Genomic DNA, 19,118 nt, shown 5'->3' on the forward strand with positions numbered 1-19,118 from the left:
GTGGATGAAAAACTCTGGCAGTACCAACTGGTCTGGTACAAGGGGCGGGTGTATTGTCTGACGAGGTTAGGCTTTGGGCTGAGTTCAGCCCCCAAAATTATGACTGCCGTGCTGAAGACAGTGCTGAGCAAAGACTGTACAGTGGAGGAGGCCACTAGTTCGTACATTGACAACATCCTGGTGGAGGAGGCAGAGGTGACAGCAGAGAAAGTAAGAAGCCATGTCGAGAAGTATGGGTTAACTGCAAAACCGGCGGAGGCCCTAGATGGAGGAGCGGTGCTGGGGTTGAAACTAAGGCGAGATGGAAAAGAAAGCCTTGTCTTCGAACGAGGGAATGCAATACCCGAAGTCAGATCTGAGCTGACGAGGCGAGAACTCTTCTCAGTCTGCGGGAGGCTGGTCGGGCACTATCCTATCGCTGGCTGGCTAAGGATAGCATGCAGCTTTATTAAACGACAAACAGGCACTGATGGCTGGGAGGGCCGTGTCATGAAGGAGGTCATGAACATGCTGCAAGAAGTCATTGCGAGAGTGAGGAATGAGGACCCAGTGAAAGGGAAATGGTATGTCAGCGGCGAAGACGCGGGTGTGGTTTGGTGCGATGCCAGTAACCTGGCGTTGGGCGTCGTACTAGAGATAGGAGGTGTAACTGTGGAGGATGCGGCGTGGCTAAGAAAAAACAACGACTTCTCCCATATCAACATAGCAGAACTAGATGCCGCTATAAAAGGAATCAATCTGGCCCTGAAATGGCGATTGAAAATAATTGAAGTCAAAACCGATTCGGCAACGGTAGCGTCGTGGATTCGGTCGGCAGTAACTGGCGATAAGAGAGTTAAGACCAGGGGTGCTGCGGAAATGCTGATCAAGCGCAGACTCGGCGCGCTCACCGACCTGATAGCGGAATTCCAGTTGAGAGTATCTGTTGTGTTGGTCCCGTCAGAAAAAACAAGGCGGATTCGATGACACGCGTGAAGAAGGCCTGGCTGCAGGAGGGAAAGGAGGTCTCCTCGGTATGCTGTGCAGGGGAAGAAGTCAAAGAGTCACACGAAATGCACCACTTTGGTCGAGAACGAACGTTATTCCTAGCCAGAGAGGTTTACCCGGAGACCACCGAGGAGGAGGTTAGGGAGGTGGTGGAGAACTGTCGAGAGTGCCAATCAATTGACCCTGGACCGTCCAGACACGAAGCAGGAGAGCTACACGTTGCAGAGGACTGGAAGCGATTGGCCATTGATGTGACACACTATCACCACAAATTGTATCTGTCGATGGTCGACTGTGGACCGGGAAGGTTTGCCATCTGGAGAGAGATCAGGGCAGAAGCTGCATGGGCGATCAGAGGGGTCATCGAGGAGATATTTTTGGAGAGAGGGCTGGTTGAGGAACTCTTAATGGACAATGGCCCCGCTTTCCGATCAGAAGCCTTTAAAGGGGTGTGCGATAAGTGGGGAGTAAGGCAATTTTTCAGAGCAGCGTATCGGCCGAGTGGCAACGGAATAGTGGAGAGGAATCATCGCACCATTAAAGCCGCTGCGGAAAAAAGCAACGTATCACCCGAAGACCAAACAAGATGAGACAACTGTGCCTCATAGGGCCGTTTTCACATATAAGTGGCAGCATCCGTGCAACAAAACAGCAGGAATTGAGAGTGAAGAAGCCACTATCAAAGTAGGTGAAGAGGTGTGGGTGAAACCCCCCAATGCACAGTGTACCACTTGTTGGAAAAGAGGGGTCGTAACAGGATTGCAGTCGAAGAACAATGTGATGGTGAATGGCGTTCCCCGGCATATCTTAGACCTGCGTCGTGTGACATTGCCGGTATGCAGTGAGGGCAGTGAAGAAGGGGAAATCGAGGGCCACCGAGAAGCAAATGATGCTGCTCGACCTGACTTAGGCCCGCGTTGTAGTGAACCTGAAAACGTTAACCCCCGAGAAGTTGTCCCCCAGAGGCCTCGACGTGAGAGGAGGCGACCTGCTTGGATGGAGGATTACAAAGTATCCAATTGATCTCGAAGATCAGGGGGGCGTGTGGTGTAAATGAAGAAAAAAGAAACAAGAACGACCGACCGCGTTTTTGTGTGGCTTACCTCGTGTTCATAATGAAGAAGAAAGAAACAAAAATGGCTGCCCTGTTTCTTTATATGCCTACAGGGTGACCACGAGGTATGCAAATGAGATGCTCCTGATTGGAGATAAAAGAGGAGTGATTTGGGGAAGGAGGGCATTCTGAAGTTAGATTGCGAGCAGAGAAGTTGTATTTGTAGAAGAGAAAAGTCGGATTCGGGGAGAGAAAAGTTAAAGTTGCAGAAGTTCGTTTTGGAGTGGAGAGAAGACGCGTCAAGTGGTAACCAGAAAGTGAAAGTTGGGACAGCAGTGACACGCAAACGACATTTTATCTTCATCTAGCTTGTAACTTTAATATTAAGACACATTTACAACCACGTGCTCGAACAGACTAACACTGAACTGGGGGATGAGTCGGAGGTCAAACTGTCTTAGAACCATGATTAGAATACAGCCGAAATAACTTGTATCAGAAGTCTTTGTCTAACGCAAAGCAAGAAAACCTTTTGGTTAAAACGTCAAGCAGAGGTTCGCTAGTCACAAGTTGAGTCGAGTAGAATTCCTTATTCACAACATGAGATACTCGTCGACGTTCTCTATTCGCATGTCTTAAACGCTTCTCCCACTCCTCCCAGCGACTCGTCTTTTATAATGTTTCGGGCACACCCAATTTGCATATACCACACGAGACTGCTCGAGATCTATGTGTGACCGGAGGCTTTAAAAGACAACAGCCGCCTTCTTGGGCCTCTTTTTTTTCTTTTTCTGTCTTTCAGCTGCCGAGACAGATTCTCGCCTGTATCTGAGGTAGTCCTCTCTATGTCCATCACACTTATATATAGATAGATAATCGTTATGAAAGTTTTCTTTCCGTAAATATCTGTAAAAAAAAAAAAAAAAAAAATTTATAACAGAAATTCAGTTTGACTTATTCTAGGTTTCCATAATACTTCATGTTTATTTCACGAAAAAAACTAATGAAACAGAAAGATAGATTCTACTAAACGTCACATTCGTTATCTAGTTCCAACGTTATAATACCGCCAAGAAACCCCGGAAGAGTTTAACTAAGGAACATTCTAATTCTTTCACCGCTCTTGTGCAGATCGTTTCTGTGGGTAAGTGAAAGGTATTTAGTTCACAATATAAAAAGGAAAAAGACGTAAATAGAAACTGTTATTATGTTGAAAAATCAGTGTTTCGTCATGTTTACTTATTTGAACTGTATTTAGAATTTATGTGACCATTAACAAACAAATCACACCCTTTGTTGTTCTTTGGGTAAATTATTACATTGATTGCAATTCTTATTGCTGTATTTTTGTTTGTAAGTTTGTTCGATTTTTATGAATTCGAAGTTTTATTCACACGAACAAATCGTGTAAAATTACACCCCTCCCCACCATAAAACTAGCAAATACAAAATAAAACGCAATGCTTTGCTTTCTTGTTGAGATACGGAGTTGAAAAGTGGAAATGAAAAGAATCGACTGTTTAGTAAATAAATAAAAATGACAAATACAAGTTAGCAAAACAATTCTCAACAAAGCCGCCGGAGAAAACGTTTTTCTTCTTTTTTTTTTTATTTGTTTGACTTGAGAGCACAACTAAGCCACCATACTTGATGTTTCACCTTTAATTTTATTAGGTTCACGGCAGTAAATGTGAGAAATATTTTTAAATGAATGGATATGTTGTCAGTTCCGGAAAAATAATGACTACATACACACTAAAAATTTAAATTTCGTGGCGAAGTACAGAATAGTTAACAAAGCCCTACTCACCTTCCAGATGAATAATGACATTATTATTTAGAAACTTAACACAGAAGAGAGCGGTGTTTTGTTTTTTGGTGTGTTAATTTTAGAGGATCACTTTTGGGAGGGACGGTTAAACATTTGTATGAAAACGATTGTGAGCGAGAGAAATATCACACAAACAAAATAAAGTTCCAAAGTGCAAGTTCACAAAAGAGACACTTTATATGTAGGTAAAATGGCAGTTTACATGGCTATGAAAACAGAATGCTTGTCCATATTTTGAGAGCCGTTGCAAGAGGGACTCATTCAATCATTCATTAGCCGAGATAATTAGTTCGAGTCGATTATTTAAGGATTGTGAATTATCCAGACGTTAAAAAGATCGTAATCAAAACATTGTTAGATTGACAGTTTAAATGCTCATTAGTTTTTATAGCAGAATGTTCAGGAATGATACATTATGAAACGGGTGTATTTATAATATGCTTGTTTTCTGCGGGTAAAAGTGGGCGTGACTTATCGGACTAGTTATTAAAAGGAGCTTATGATAAAAATGTTGTATTCATTTCAGTTAAAATTTGATTGGGTTTGAAAAATAAAAGTTTAAAGTAAATCTCTTGAAATGAAGCCAATTTATTTTTACACTCGGGGGAAAAAAATTAGGATGCAATTTATCTTTAACGATGCCATTGAAATCAGAGTGAAACTGCTTCAGCTTCCATGATAAAGTTTCAAACCCCTTTTACACTCTCCACTCCCAAAAAATGAAGTTGTACGTCTTTAGATTATTTTGTGTGAACGTTTTGAAAAACTGGGGGGGGGGGGATAGGAATTTAGAATATAGATCAGTCTCACATGAAATTGTAATGTAAAATGATCGCCTATTTCCAAGCTGTTTTCTAATTGGATGAATAATTATTCGTTAAGGGAGGTAAATTAGGTGTGGGGTGATTTAAAATCAAAAACTCTTTTAATCATACTAGCTCCAGGTACTTCCTCCCACTAAAAAAAAAGAATAAGTCCATTAATCCTGTTACTAACCATAAGGTTGGATGGTAATATTCCTCTAAAAAAAACCAAAAAAACTATCACTAATTATGAGTCCAGATGGCAACAATCCCCCTCCCCTAAAAGAAAATCCTACCACTGATCCTAAGTCCGAATGGCTATACCCCTCCTCCCAAAAATGGTTACATTTAATGATTTAACTAAAATCATATTATATGATCAAAAACGGCTGATCATCTTCCACACAAACAAATATGTATTATGCTTGTCTCTTATACAACTAACAATTATATATAACACATTTTTAGTTATGTGATCTGTTCAATAATTTAACCACCGACAACAAAATAATTTGTCTTCCATGCAGGCAGATATTTATTATGCTTCTTCCTTTCTATGTTCTTGCTTTGTGCCATTTTTTTTATTTATTAACTTCATGATACATGCAAGATTGCAGGTTGTTATCCCTGACACCCAGACCAGCAAGGCCTAGTGGTTGCATACAAAATTAAAAAAGGTTTCACCCAGCACGCATAAAGGAAAAGTAATTTATACAAAGTCAACACACATGAAGAAATAGTAGTTTCATTGTTATTCTCACTTTATAGATTTGTAGTTCCATAACGCCTACGTGCTTTGTTGCCACAAGTAGGGGCAAAGATGACTAGAGAATAACACATCCTGATGTCAACTCTTGTTAGCTGGATACTTTTGACAAAGGGTCACAAGTCATCTGGATAAAGCCTCATAAAAAATCTCTCTCCCTTCTACCCCTCTCTTTTTTATTTGTTTGATGGCTGACATCATCCACTGTTCGCAGTTATCCCCTTCCTCTGTTTCAATGGATGATCTCATCCTTTATTAGCATAATCCACGAGTCATCTGTATTTTAATGGATGATATCACTTTGCGTCTAGGGACAAGATAGCAAGTCACATAGATAGATTATTAATTTAATGTTTCGTTATGTCTGAACTATTTCTCTAAAATTTTGTTTTCATTTTATGTAAAAGTATTTTTGGAGTGAATGCAATTTAACAATCTGGTACTCATGCACTTATTGATCCATGCTGAAATAATGACATTATTTAAAAAGCCATTCTTAACATGGGGAGGAGAGGGTGTTTTGTACCTATTCTGTACTTTAACCTTACAATTGAATAAAAAAACATATCATAAAACTTTAATTAAACTTGGAAATACGATTTAAAAATAGCGCGGATCAGTAAGTGCATTAGCACCAACCATCTCAATTAAATGCAATTCAAAATAAATCTGTCTGGATGGGAGAAAAAATATATTTATTCAATCTTTGTGTCTTGAGTGACAGAACTCAGTTGATTTGGGAACATGACCAAATCTTATTAGAAAAAATGTCAGCACAAATTGATCATTTTGCTCTTTTAAAAATGGTAATTCTGTTCTGTCACTTTCCATATCCATGGTGTCATGGTCAACTGATTCCATTTGGGAATTAAATCTATCTGCATCCTGATCTGTTATGGTAACGTTTTTTATTGCTCCATCTCTTGCAAAGTGATTGCATTAGGACAACAGATGAGTAAATGCTGACAATTTTTGTTGATAGATTTACTTCTCATTTGTGACATCCACTCACCATCAAGAGATGAGGAGAGCATGAAACTAAGCCAGGTGCAACTATTGTTTTTCCTTTGAACAGAAGTAGAAGAAATAAATGATTTTATCATTGTCTGTAACTTTGTTTTAATAATTAATAATTTCTTAAAGGTTCCCATATTTGTAAAGCCACGTACGACCCTGCTCAATAACATTGCCGACCTCAACATTGTTTCTATGATTTTCTTCTCCTTCATCTTCTCTGCTGGCTGTGTCGTCATTTCTCACATTGGTAGATGTTAAGGGGGAGCACGCATGGTATGGAAAAATAAAATAAAACAAAAATTCTCACACATTCTGCAAATAGTTGAATTTTGTGTGTGTGACACCATTGATCTAAAAATTTACGTCTGCAACTTAGTCATTTGCCAAGGCTATGTTAGTGAGTCTGTTAACCAATTTATTTTCTCATCTCATCCGAGCTACAACCTGCCTTCAACAATGTCCAATTCACAACTGTTTCTATTGTAACTGTCATCAATCACCACAAACGCAAGACTGTCCATAACTATCCCCATCACAAACTGCTGCAAAACTCAATGACCTTTATATTTGCTCTTTTGTTCCTGTCACATCTTGATTAACAATCCTATATCGAATTTCCTATACCATTGTTCTGCTGATAAACTTATTTGCTCTTTTTTGTTGTTATTTTTCTCAATCTCCCCTACTTCCTAAGACTTGGGGGGGTGATGATATCACAATTTCAACTTTAGAAAATGGCTTGTTTTATCTTCTTAAAAAATAATTTTATTCTTTGATTTAATTTGAAAATCTGGAGATAACAATATATTTCATGTTTATGATTTTCTGAAAACAATACAAATTGTGAATGTGGCTTGAACTTAAGATACAATGTAAATCTGAAAAATACTGGGGATGATATCACAAGTTATTTCAATCTAAAACTAAGTGGTTGTCTCCCCTTCAAAGTTATCATGTCCTTTTAGTCTCATCCTTCTATCATATTGAAAGAATTATTCTAGGATGCCTTTCAGCTTTATAGTTATGACCTGATTCCTCTTGAACATCCCCTTGAACTTGGAAAAGAGAAAAAAGTCATATGAAACAAGTTCAAGTGAATAGAAAGGTTTTTCCAGTATGACAATATTTTACACTATCAACAACTGCTGGATACTGAAGACATTATGAGCATGGTGCATTGTCATGGTGAATAAAAAGAGGCGTGATGAAAAGTATGTATAAAAAATGTTACGATTGCAGTTAGATATTTCTATGGTATCATGTTAAATGATAGCACAATCTGTTTTTTTCACGTGTAATTCAAACAATGCACTCAGGATTTGTTTTCATCATTATGTGTCTTAGAATGTTTTCATGCAGATTTGTAATTTTTTTTTAATTCCACTACTTTTAACATTGTTTACATTTATAGAATTGTTGAGACATTGTATTTTGCTCTTTATCATTTTTTCTATATTACTTAAGTGCATTTTTTTTATACGTGGAACTAGTTAGCATAATCTGAATCATTTGTTTTCTTTATACCAGATGTAGAGCATCATTATTTTTAAATATTTGTCACAAGCATTGTTTGCATTGAAGATACATTTTTATTTTTAGATATATATGCATACACGGACGCCTGCATAAAATTCCAATGATAAAGATAATATTTATCTTTAAATTAAAACTTATCAAGATAATAACAAGTTCAATATACTAGATAGAGCAATTAAACAAACAAGAAACATTGATGATGAAAATAAAAATTGAATAAATTTCAATATTTATTAATTCAAAATAAATTATAATAAAAGAAAAAATCCTTAATCGATGGATTTTCAAAGATAAACTCTTTTCATCAGAAGATAAACATTAAAAAAAATGCATCATTGGTTAGCATAAATTTGAAAATACAAGGTGTCTTCAGTAAGTTCCTAGATTTTTTTTGTGTTGTGTATTTTATTGATAGTACACACATGAAACTATAATCCCCTTTGAAGTAATCTTCTCCGGCTGCAATGCACTTATTGTACTGTTCCAACAACTTCTGGAAGGCCCTATGTCACATCTTCAATTGTCTCATAACGACAGTCTTTAAGGTTTTCCTTGAGCTTAGGGAATAACCAAAAGTCACAGGGAGCAAGGTCTGTACTATAAGGAGAGTGAGGAACTGTCTTGATGCCCATCTTGGCCAAATAAGCTGTGACAAGGATTGGAGTGTGGCCGATAGTATGGAACCCATTAGGTTTGAGATTCTGTTTTGGACTCTATCTAAGAGTGAGAGATTACTAATAGATATTTCAGCTCAAATGTGGCAACAAAACTTCATGCATGGGCGAATTATGGCTTTGGAAAGATATAGGATGCTCTCACTTTCTAACATGATAGGAGATAGCCACCTTCTTTGTGTCAGCCTTGGCAATATCTTTAATGTATTAGTTCCAATTCATGCTACCTATGAATGTTAGGCTCTCTTGTAGAGTGTTATTCAGTTGTTTCACCAGAATTCTTAAATACTGGCACAACAGAGGCAATTTTCCATCAGGGAAGTATGACTAGGCTAGGCATTTGTTAAAAAGTTTGGAGAGGATAGGGGTTAACTCAGCAGAGCATTTTTTATTGGTATCGTAGAAATGAAATCAGGCCCACATGCCTTAGAAGTATCTAGGGCTTTTACGATATCACAGACACGAGAAGGGGTGATTTTCAGATCTACGAGTGTAGTTTCTGTCCACAAAGGGAAATTTGGAAGAGAGTGGTTTGTTAGATCTAAGGTGGAGTTGGAAGCAAACTGCCAGGTAAGTAGGTCAACTTTCTTGATTGCTATGCAAGCGACCTCATGGTTGTTGTATAGTGAGAAAATTGTTGAGTATATCATCACACTATTAAAGATTTTCCACAAATCATGAGTTCCTATTTTCTGTAACTTGATGTTTCCTGGTCATTTCAGTATGCCTTCTCTTGACATCAGCTATTTCAATCATACAATTATTTTTAGCTTCTATAAACTTTAGTCTATTTGTATTTGATTTGTAGCAGACAAATTGGCAAAGTGTATGCTGCCTTTGGGTAATGGCAGTTGCACAATTTGAAGTAAACTATTAGGGAAAGTATGGCTTGCTAAAATACTTCATATTTTGGGTCATTTAGTTGTCTTATTGGCATTGTCATTTAGTTGTCTCATTGGTTCAATAGAAAAAAAATATTGGTCAATAGAAAATCTCTCATGTGTTCTTTAATGGCTTCCCAATCAGACGTTTTGAAGTATCTTGTCATTTTTTTAGCTTGAGTTCAAGAACTTAAGGTGATGTCAACTAATATAAGAAGGTGATCTGTGTTCCTGAGTGGACTATGTGCATTTGTCACACAATCATCAGGTACTGTGGTTAGAAATAGACCTAGACTTGTGGCTTGTTGATCATCACTATCTGGGAGGCAGGTCAGGAACACAACTGTATTAGGGAATCAGATATAGAGAAGCTATGCATATTGCTACGAGCTGCATTTGTATAACTCAAGAAACCACGCTTACTATTGTGGTGGACATTAAAATCCCCAAATACATGTACTTGGGCATTAGTATCTAAGGAGAATGTTGCATCTATACTGTGAGAGACATAATTGATTCGGGTACAGAACTGATTCGAGGGAAAATGATAGAGAATTAATTATAATGAGGTCAAAAGGAAGAGTCTGGAATCCAAGAGTGGATGGATTATTGTGGAGTGCAAATATTGTTAAAATTTTTAATTTGATCAAATAATGAATGAAGCTGTACTCAATAAGGTCCACAATGAAGAAAATGCAATCTTATGTGTGAAGGAATTTTTGTAAAATCCAAAAAATCAATCAATTCAATGAATTTTTGATGGATTAATTAAATATTGTAATTTAATAAACATTATAATTTATTCAATTTTTATTTTCATCAGTTTTTCTAGTTTATATATATACTAGCAGTTCAGCCTGGCTTTGCTTGGGCCCTATGTACTGTTCATAACTTTATGTGCATATGTATCTATACTCCTATAAATTCGTTTTTCTTTTGTGTGTATTGATATTCACATTAAAACCCCTCTTTTCTATTTATTTAAAAAGAAAATACAATTTTATATGGCTTGTGGAATTTAATTCATTAGCAAAAGATCTAGCTAATTTCCATATTCTTTTAAACATTCATTTTAATTAATTCCCTATTAGTTTTTTTCAGTTTTCTTATGGGATGATCATCTTTAGGTAACTATTACGTGTAATTATATTCATGTAGATATTCTACATGATTTATACTTGCATAATATTATTTGTATACATAAATATATATGGAAACAAAAAATTGTTTCCATATATATTTATGTATACGTATATATTTTTGTTTAATCTCTTAGTCTATCTATCTATAAAAGTGACCGTGCCTGTATGTTTATATTTCCCTACGCAATAATTGTCAATTTTTAGTCTTCAGACTCGAAATTTCATATACAGGGTACTGAGATTTGGGAAAATCTATGTGATCGGGTTTCGGCCAGAAATTTGGCTGTTAAGGGGTCAAAGGTCAACGATTTGACCTTTGAGAACTCTATCAAACTCCTCCAACAATTGTGGATCTAAACACTTGAAATTTTAGATATAGGTTCCTTGGACATGGATCTAACTTATTAACTTGATTTGAGCCCAAAACAATAAATGTTAAGGGGTCATAATAGGGGTCAAACTTTAAAAAATTGACCTTTTTTTTTTTTTGCTCAGCATACACCTCCAAACACTCGGGCAACGCCGGGCACCCATGCTAGTATATATATATATATATATATATATATATATATATATATATATATATATATATATATAATAAAAAGTTTGACTCCTGTCCAGGTAATCTACATCTAAATTTTCAAGAGTTTAGATCCAAAATTGGTGGAGGAGTTTGGTAGAGTCTGCAAAGGTTAACTCTTTCAACTTTAACCTCTTGGCAGCCAAATTTTCGCCCAAAAACTGATTAAAAAGCTTGCCCCATGTCTGAATATACTTTATGTAAAATTTCAAATGTTTAGACCAAAAATTGGCTGAGTAATTTAGTAGAGACCGCAGAGGTAACATTTTTTTTAACTTTGACCCCAATTTTGACCACTTAACATTTATGGTTTTGGGCTCAAATCAAATGAAAAAGTTTGATCTATGTCCAAGTAATCTACAGCTAAAATTTCAAATGTTTAGACCCAAAATTGGCAGAGGAGTTTGGTAGAGTTTTCAAAGGTCAAATCGTTGAACTTTGACCCCTTGACAGCCAAATTTCTGGCCAAAAACCAGTTAAAAAGATTTCCCCAAATCTCAATACCACTTATGTCAAATTTCGAGTCTTGTAGATTAAAAATTGATAGAGTAGTTTGGTAGGGAAATGTACACACACAAACACACAGAGACAATTTCACTTTTATAGATATATAATATATAAGTGACCTTATCTATGTGTGTGGAATGGTCTCTACTAAACTACTGTCAATTTTTTGTCTACAGACTCGAAACTAGATATATAAGGAATTCGAACCTGTGAAACACATTCGATTTGGTTTAAGTTGGTAAAAATAGCTTAAAAATTGTAAAATGTAAAAATAGTTCAAAACTGAAACATTGGAATTTGGCAAGAGTAAGTCGACTTAAAGTACTCCTCTACACATGCATAGATATGCATTTATATGTTAAATTACATTAATTTTTTAAAGTTTTTATATCCATCTGTCCTTAGGCCATATGGTAGTGAATACTGATGGAGAGCTAAATATTTCGGTTTTGATTCTGATTGATGGCACTCAAGTCATATTTTTTAACTCTTGAAATCATTACTGTATATTTGGTACAATATAATAATCAATAGAGAATTGACTATAATAACGAGTACGAAATTTGCATGAGTAAAAATATGATGTTGAAGCATATTTTACAATCAGACAATACCAGGCAGTCTGCTAGTGCATCAATCAAATGAGATGGCGGATAAAACATAAACAGAGCAGAGATTAACATTCTGTTTCACCATCAAGATCTGCCATATGTTTTTGTTTTTATGTTAACGAAAATGTTTATTGAATAAATTTTGATGAATATTTAATCCTGTTTTAGATTTGACTTTTTTCAGAAAATAGGTTTTATTTCTCTACAGAAAAAGGTACTCCATTTGTGCTTTCCCAAAAGATGAAAGATTTTTCAATTGAACACCTAAATATCAATTTCAAAACATGGTGAACAATGCCACTTCTAAATATGCAATAAAGTTAGCAGAGCATTTAGATTATTCAAAATATAAAAAAAGACTAAAACAATTTTTTTTTTATCTTTTTATCTGAAGCAAATGTTGACACACCTTAAATATTATCTGTTTAATTTCCTTATAGAAAATGTGGGAATAAAATATTTGCTTCCTTTTTCATCACTATGAGAATTGAATTAATATCTTCTAATACTATCAGGGTGTCCAGAATGTCTTTTACAGTTTCATAATAATGAAACGTTTCCATCTTGAGCTTTTTTTACTCTATACAACTTTGTAAATAAATGATCAAAGTGACTTGTAAAAATGCTTCTATTTTGAAATTGTTATATTCAAATGTTGTTATGAGCAACTCCAAGCAGCTCTGCTAGTGACAAAAAAAGCCAAAAATATAATATATATATATATAAAAATCTAATATATAAATCTCACTGTGTGTGTGTGTGTGTGTGTCTGTCTCCGTTTTTAAATTGTATCTCCTCCTAGACGGATGGTCGTTTGATGGTGTGCAGTAGCTCAAAAGATTGCATATAGGGTGCAGAATTTTATTAGGGGTGTTTAATTGATTAAAACGATTACTAAGGGATTCAAAACAGGGGTTCAAACTTGAAAGAAATGACAACTTAACGAGCATAGCGACAATAGCGTCGTTTGCGCATGCGCACGATCTGTAACAGAGGTTTATTTATTAAATTTACCAGATTATTAACGCAGTTGTGTCTTTGTAGCGTCATCGATTACTAACACCAATATTGTTGGTTCAAGCTCCACCATTTCTTTATTTTTATTTATTTTTTTTTTTTTTGTTACATTCTGATATTCTGGACTTTTAAATGTTACGTAATAATTATACAAGAACATTTTTATATAAAAAAAAATACGGAAAAATGTTTTTGCTGTACATAACGAAAGTATCATATTCCAAATATATAAGATATATTTTATATCGGCTTATTTGTTACATTCCAATAATCACGTAAATAGATCCAGTAATGGAATTTTTATTGAATTCATTCTTTTAAACTATTAAACAAATCATTATGAATTTTAATTATGTGTATATGTCTGTATATTTGTATGTATTTGATTCGCTCCTAAATTAATTAACCGATCATTATTAATTTTAATGATGTGTATATGATCATATATTTCTGTGCATTGGATTCACTCCTAAACTAATTAACCGATCATTATTAATTTTATTTATGTATACATGTCTGTATATTTGTATGTATTGAATTCACTCCTAAACTAATGAACAGATCATTATTAATTTTAAGGATGTGTATATGATTATGTATTTCTATTATTGGATTCACTCCAAAACTAATTAACCGATCATTATTAATTTTAATTATGTGTGTATGTTTATATATTTCTACATATTAGATTCACCCCTAAACTAATTAACCGATCATTAAGGATGTGTATATGTTTATATATTTGTATATATTGGATTCACTCCTAAATTAATTAACCGATTATTATTAATTTTAATTATGTGTATATGATTATATATTTTTGTGTCTTGGATCAACTCCAAAACTAATTGACTGATCATTATGAATTATATGTAATGTATATGTTTGTATATGTCGATAGATGTCATATTCCAAAAATCACATACAATGTTCACTTACTTTGTTAATGTATTTATGTGTACAAGGAATTCTATCCAAGTAATAATGAATTTGACAGTATAGTACTCATATGAAAAACTTATGTAAAATCATCGAGTAGTTTCATCTTTATATTCGAAATAAGATACTTCCACAGTATCCTACCCAAGAAATAAGGTACTTGTGCAATATAGTACTCAAATGAAAAAACAAAGAATATCTCACCTATGACATACATAAGTTATTAAAACTGTAACTCCCGTTAAATATTCGAGTAGTATAACTTACATCTAAAAAATAATGTGCTTCTCCACTATAGCACCCAGATAAAAAAAAAATTCTTACCCCCGATGTACAAAACATTTAGTACAACAGAAAATTTTATAAAAGTATTGAGTTCTTTCATTTATAAATTAGAAAAAAGTACTTGTCCAGTATCCTACCCAAGAAATAAGGTACTTGTACAGTATAGTACCCATGTGAAAAACAAAGGAAATTTTACTTGCAACGTACATAAAAGTAATCAAAACCGAAAATCATGTAATACATTCAAATAGTATGACATTTATATAAGAAATAAGGTGCTTCGTTGCTATAGCACTCTAATATAAAAACAAACTCTCACCTGTGACACACGGAAAAGTAAGCACAACAGAAAATTATGTAAAATTATCGAGTAGTTTCATCTATATCTTAGAAATGACGTATTTGTACATTATCCTACCCAAGAAATTAGGTACTTGTGCAGTATAGTATTCATATGAAAAAACAAAGAAAATCCTACTTGTGATGTGCATAAAAGTTATTAAAACCAAAAATCATGTAATAAATTCAGGTAGTATGACTTTAAATGAGAAATAAGGTTCTTCTTCACTATAGCACTCTGATGTAAAAACAAAAACTCTTGCCTGTGATATACAGAAAAGTTTGCACGACAGAAAATTATGTAAATTAATTTTAAATGTGTATTGTATATTACCCGTCCTAGGCAAGGAAACTTTTTTCCATATATGTGCTGTTAATTTCCTGTTCTAGGGAACATACAATTATCTCATACATATAATACCCGTTCTAGGATAGGTAAAATATTCTTTTGTTCAAGATGGCAAATGATACATAGACATAAAAAATTCCTCTATCCTAAGAATAACAGGTATGTTCAAAATTTTTCTTATACGATCCCAAGCAACGCCAAGTGGCCTTGCTAGTCTAATATATAAATCTCACTATGTCTGTCTCCGTTTTTCAAATTGTATCTCCTCCCAGACAGAAGGTCGCTGGACAGCGTGCAGTAGCTCAAAAGATTGTATTTTTGGTGCAGAATTTTATTAGAGGTATTTACTCGGTTAAAATAATTGCTAAGGGGCTCAAAAAGGGGTTTAAAAAATGAAAGAAATCACAACTTGGCAAGCGTAGTGAAATGGCGTTATTCTGCACATGCATACGTCCTGTAAAACAGATTTCCATTTATTTAGTTATTTCACAACAGTTTCAAATCGTCCCTTTGGTGCAGTGGATAAAACGACTGACTACTAACATCAGTGTTGCGGTTTTGAGCTTCACCATTTCCTTTTTTTTTTTTCATTCCGATATTTTTGCCTTTTGAATGTGATTATTATGTAATAATTTTACAAACACACTTTTCTTTAAAAAATAAATACAGAAGAATGTTTTTGATGTATGTAATGAAAATGTCATATTCCAAATATATATGATACATGGGCTTATTTGTTACATCCCCAAAACTACGTAAATAGATCAAGTAATGGCATTTTGTATTGGATTCACTCCTAAACTAATTAACTGATCATTATGCATTTTAATTATGTGCAGAACAACGCCATTTCATTTTAATTATGTGTATATGATTATATATTTCTATATATTGGATTCAATCCTAAACTAATTAACTGATCATCATGATTTTTTAGCATGTGTATTTGTTTATATATTTGTATGTAGTGGATTCACTCCTAAACTAATTAACTGATCATTATGAATTTTAATTATGTGTGTATGATTATATATTTCTATGTATTGGATCTACTCCTAAAATACTTCACCGATCATTATGACGTTTAAGTATGTGCATATTTGTATGTATTGGATTCACTCCTAAACTAATTAACTGATCATTATGAATTTTAAGTATTGTATATTTGTCATATTCCAAAAATCACAGACAATGGTAACTTACTTTTTTAATGTATTTATGTATACAAGAAATTCTTCCCAAGTAATAAGGTATTTGTTTAGTATAGTACTCATATGAAAAAATTATATAAAAATCATCGACTAGTTTCATCTTTAGATAAGAAATAACGTACTTGTGTAGTATAGTACTCATATGAAAAACAAAGAAAATCTTACCTGTGACATACATAAAAGTTATTAAAACCAAAAATCACATTATATATTTGAGTAGCATGACTTGTAAATGAGAAATAAGGTGCTTCTTCACTATCGCACCCAGATGAAAAAACAAGTTCTTACCCCTGACGTCTAGAAAATTTAGCACAACAGAAAATTACATAAAAGTATTGAGTTCTTTTATTTGTAAATTAGAAAAAAAGGTACTTGTACAGTATAGTACCCATATTGACTAACAAAGAAAATCTTACCTGTGACATACATAAAAGTAATCAAAACCGAAAATCATGTAATATATTCAAGTAATATGACATTTATATAAGAAATAAGGTGCTTCTCCATTATAGCACTCTGATGTAAAAACAAACTTTTACTTGTGATATACAGAAAAAGTTAGCACAACAGAAAATTATGTAAACTCATCGAGTAGTTTCATCCTTATATTAGAAATAAGATACCTGTACAGTATCCTACCCAAGAAATAAGGTACTTGTTCAGTATAGTACTCATATGAAAAAACAAAGAAAATCCTACCTGTGACGTACATAAAAGTTATTAAAACTAAAAGTTACGTTATATATTTGTGTAGTATGACTTAAATAAGGTGATTGCATTCAATAAATATTCTATCCAGCATTAAATAAGTCAAAATGATTAAGATTGATTAACACATTTAGTGAGGTACAAGATTATATGTTGTATCAGACATCGACTTGAACATTTCTATAATAAACTGAGTGTCATAATCTCTACCAACACAATGATCTTCTGTCGATGGCCATTATGTGTGAAGTTCATTTTTGTTGCACAGAAGAAAACATGACAAATGCAGTTTGCACATTTTATAAGTTTCTTAAAAATTACACAAGCAAAAAATCATAAGATACAAAGAATCTGAATGAAGTTGATTTCTCAAATCGTGAATAACTTACATTGTCAATAGATTTTCAAGCTTTCTTTTAGTTTACAATCATTATTTTTTTATTGTGAAAGAAAATTTTCTAAAAACAGTTTTCACTGTTAAAATTTCTTAACTTTATTATTTTCTTAAATTAGGTTTGAAGTCATAAAAAACTGACAAAAATGATTTGGTTAATTCTGGAAAAAGTTATTTTTTGGTTTAGGAAATTTCATATTATAATTAATTTGAAAAATAAATTAATATATCTCAGACAGAAAATAGGAAAATCTCATTAAAATGCAAGAAAAAATTCAATACTTCACACATTGTTGCTAATTTTTTTCACCATGAATTTTGATTTTTCAATAAATTGTACTCTATTTTTAATGTATTTCTGAGAGGAACGAATTATGTTGCAAGAAAGTTTGGATCAATTAGACTTGAAGCCTCTCAGAATGAACAGCGACCAAAAATACATTTTTGTTTGGTCACTAATTTTTTAAAACTTATTGTCAGTTGAATCATAAACAAAACAATAAGTACATTTATAACTTGCCTTCACAGATTTCTATTTTTCAAAAGTGAGCGTAGTTATATGAAATATTTCTTTACAATTAAAATAAAATACCTATTTTTATTTACAAAACTTTTTATAATAAACAAACAAAACAAACGTAAAAAAAAAAATTATTGAGATGGTGTCCCTATTTATTTGCCTTCTCACAGGGGCAGAGTTTGACAGAAGATAAGTTTTTAATGTAAGAAATCTAGCTCCCTCAAAAGGGGGACTTTGGATTGGAACAAAAATTAAAATGACCTCAGTCTAGAAGAATTTCTTCTCCACTAATCAAATACTCAGTTGCATAAGTCTCATTTGGATTCCTACCTGAAGAAATTCCTGTATCATAATCAAAAATACCTTTTTCAAATTTAGTGACATCATCTCTGCGCAACACCCTTTTATTAAAATGTTTTTTGTTTAAATTTGTTTCATTTGTTTATACATTTTGTTTGATAACATGTTTCTAACTTTTTGTATAAATGTCCAAAATTTAGAAAACAAAACATTTAATAAATAACATTTTTTAATTCAGAAAAATCTAATAAGGCAGTGTATATTGTTCTGTCTATAATTTAATGGTCTCTATTTACTTGGCTCCCCACGAGGGGAGAGTTATAAGGTCAAGTTTTAATGTGTGGAAATTTTCCTGCTTTCAAAAAAGGTGCACTCTGGTTTGGAACAAAGAAAAAAAAAACACAGTCTAGAAGGATTTCTCCTTGACTGATCAGGAACAGAAAAGAGCAAATACTACATTTTGCTACTAGATAAAGAAGGTTTATATATTGTATTAAAAAATAAGTTTGTAACATTTTTTTTAATTAAAAATTTATTTTTTTTATAAATTCCCAAAGTTTGCAAAATATTTTGTTTTGTAAATAAACTTACTTTAAATTGAAAAGAAAATCTGTGAAGGCAAGTGTGCATATTGTTTGGTTTATAAATATATATAAAGAAACCTGTC

The 19,118-nt window shown here is 33.4% G+C and overlaps 2 protein-coding genes across 4 annotated transcripts in view; one reads left to right on the forward strand and one right to left on the reverse strand.

The window, feature by feature from the left end:
• LOC145252669 (uncharacterized) overlaps nt 1-19,118 on the forward strand; it is a 151,321-nt gene that overhangs the window by 122,117 nt on the left and 10,086 nt on the right. The window contains exon 1 of one of the 2 annotated variants that reach the window (XM_080112452.1): nt 2,763-3,185. The exons of the other annotated variant lie outside the window; for it this stretch is intronic. The gene's annotated coding sequence lies outside the window, so the exon portion shown is untranslated. Of the gene's footprint in view, nt 1-2,762; nt 3,186-19,118 lie in introns of those variants that run through there. 2 annotated transcript variants of the gene reach the window in all.
• Nucleotides 1-19,118, reverse strand: part of LOC145252672 (lysosome membrane protein 2-like) — a 160,772-nt gene that overhangs the window by 106,637 nt on the left and 35,017 nt on the right. Inside the window, exon 1 of one of the 2 annotated variants that reach the window (XM_080112462.1) lies at nt 3,852-4,267. The exons of the other annotated variant lie outside the window; for it this stretch is intronic. The gene's annotated coding sequence lies outside the window, so the exon portion shown is untranslated. Of the gene's footprint in view, nt 1-3,851; nt 4,268-19,118 lie in introns of those variants that run through there. 2 annotated transcript variants of the gene reach the window in all.

The sequence above is a fragment of the Euprymna scolopes genome, chromosome 29 (genome assembly GCF_053919585.1).
Source record: "Euprymna scolopes isolate OS-2025 chromosome 29, ASM5391958v1, whole genome shotgun sequence".
Classification (NCBI taxonomy): Eukaryota; Metazoa; Mollusca; class Cephalopoda; order Sepiida; family Sepiolidae; genus Euprymna; species Euprymna scolopes.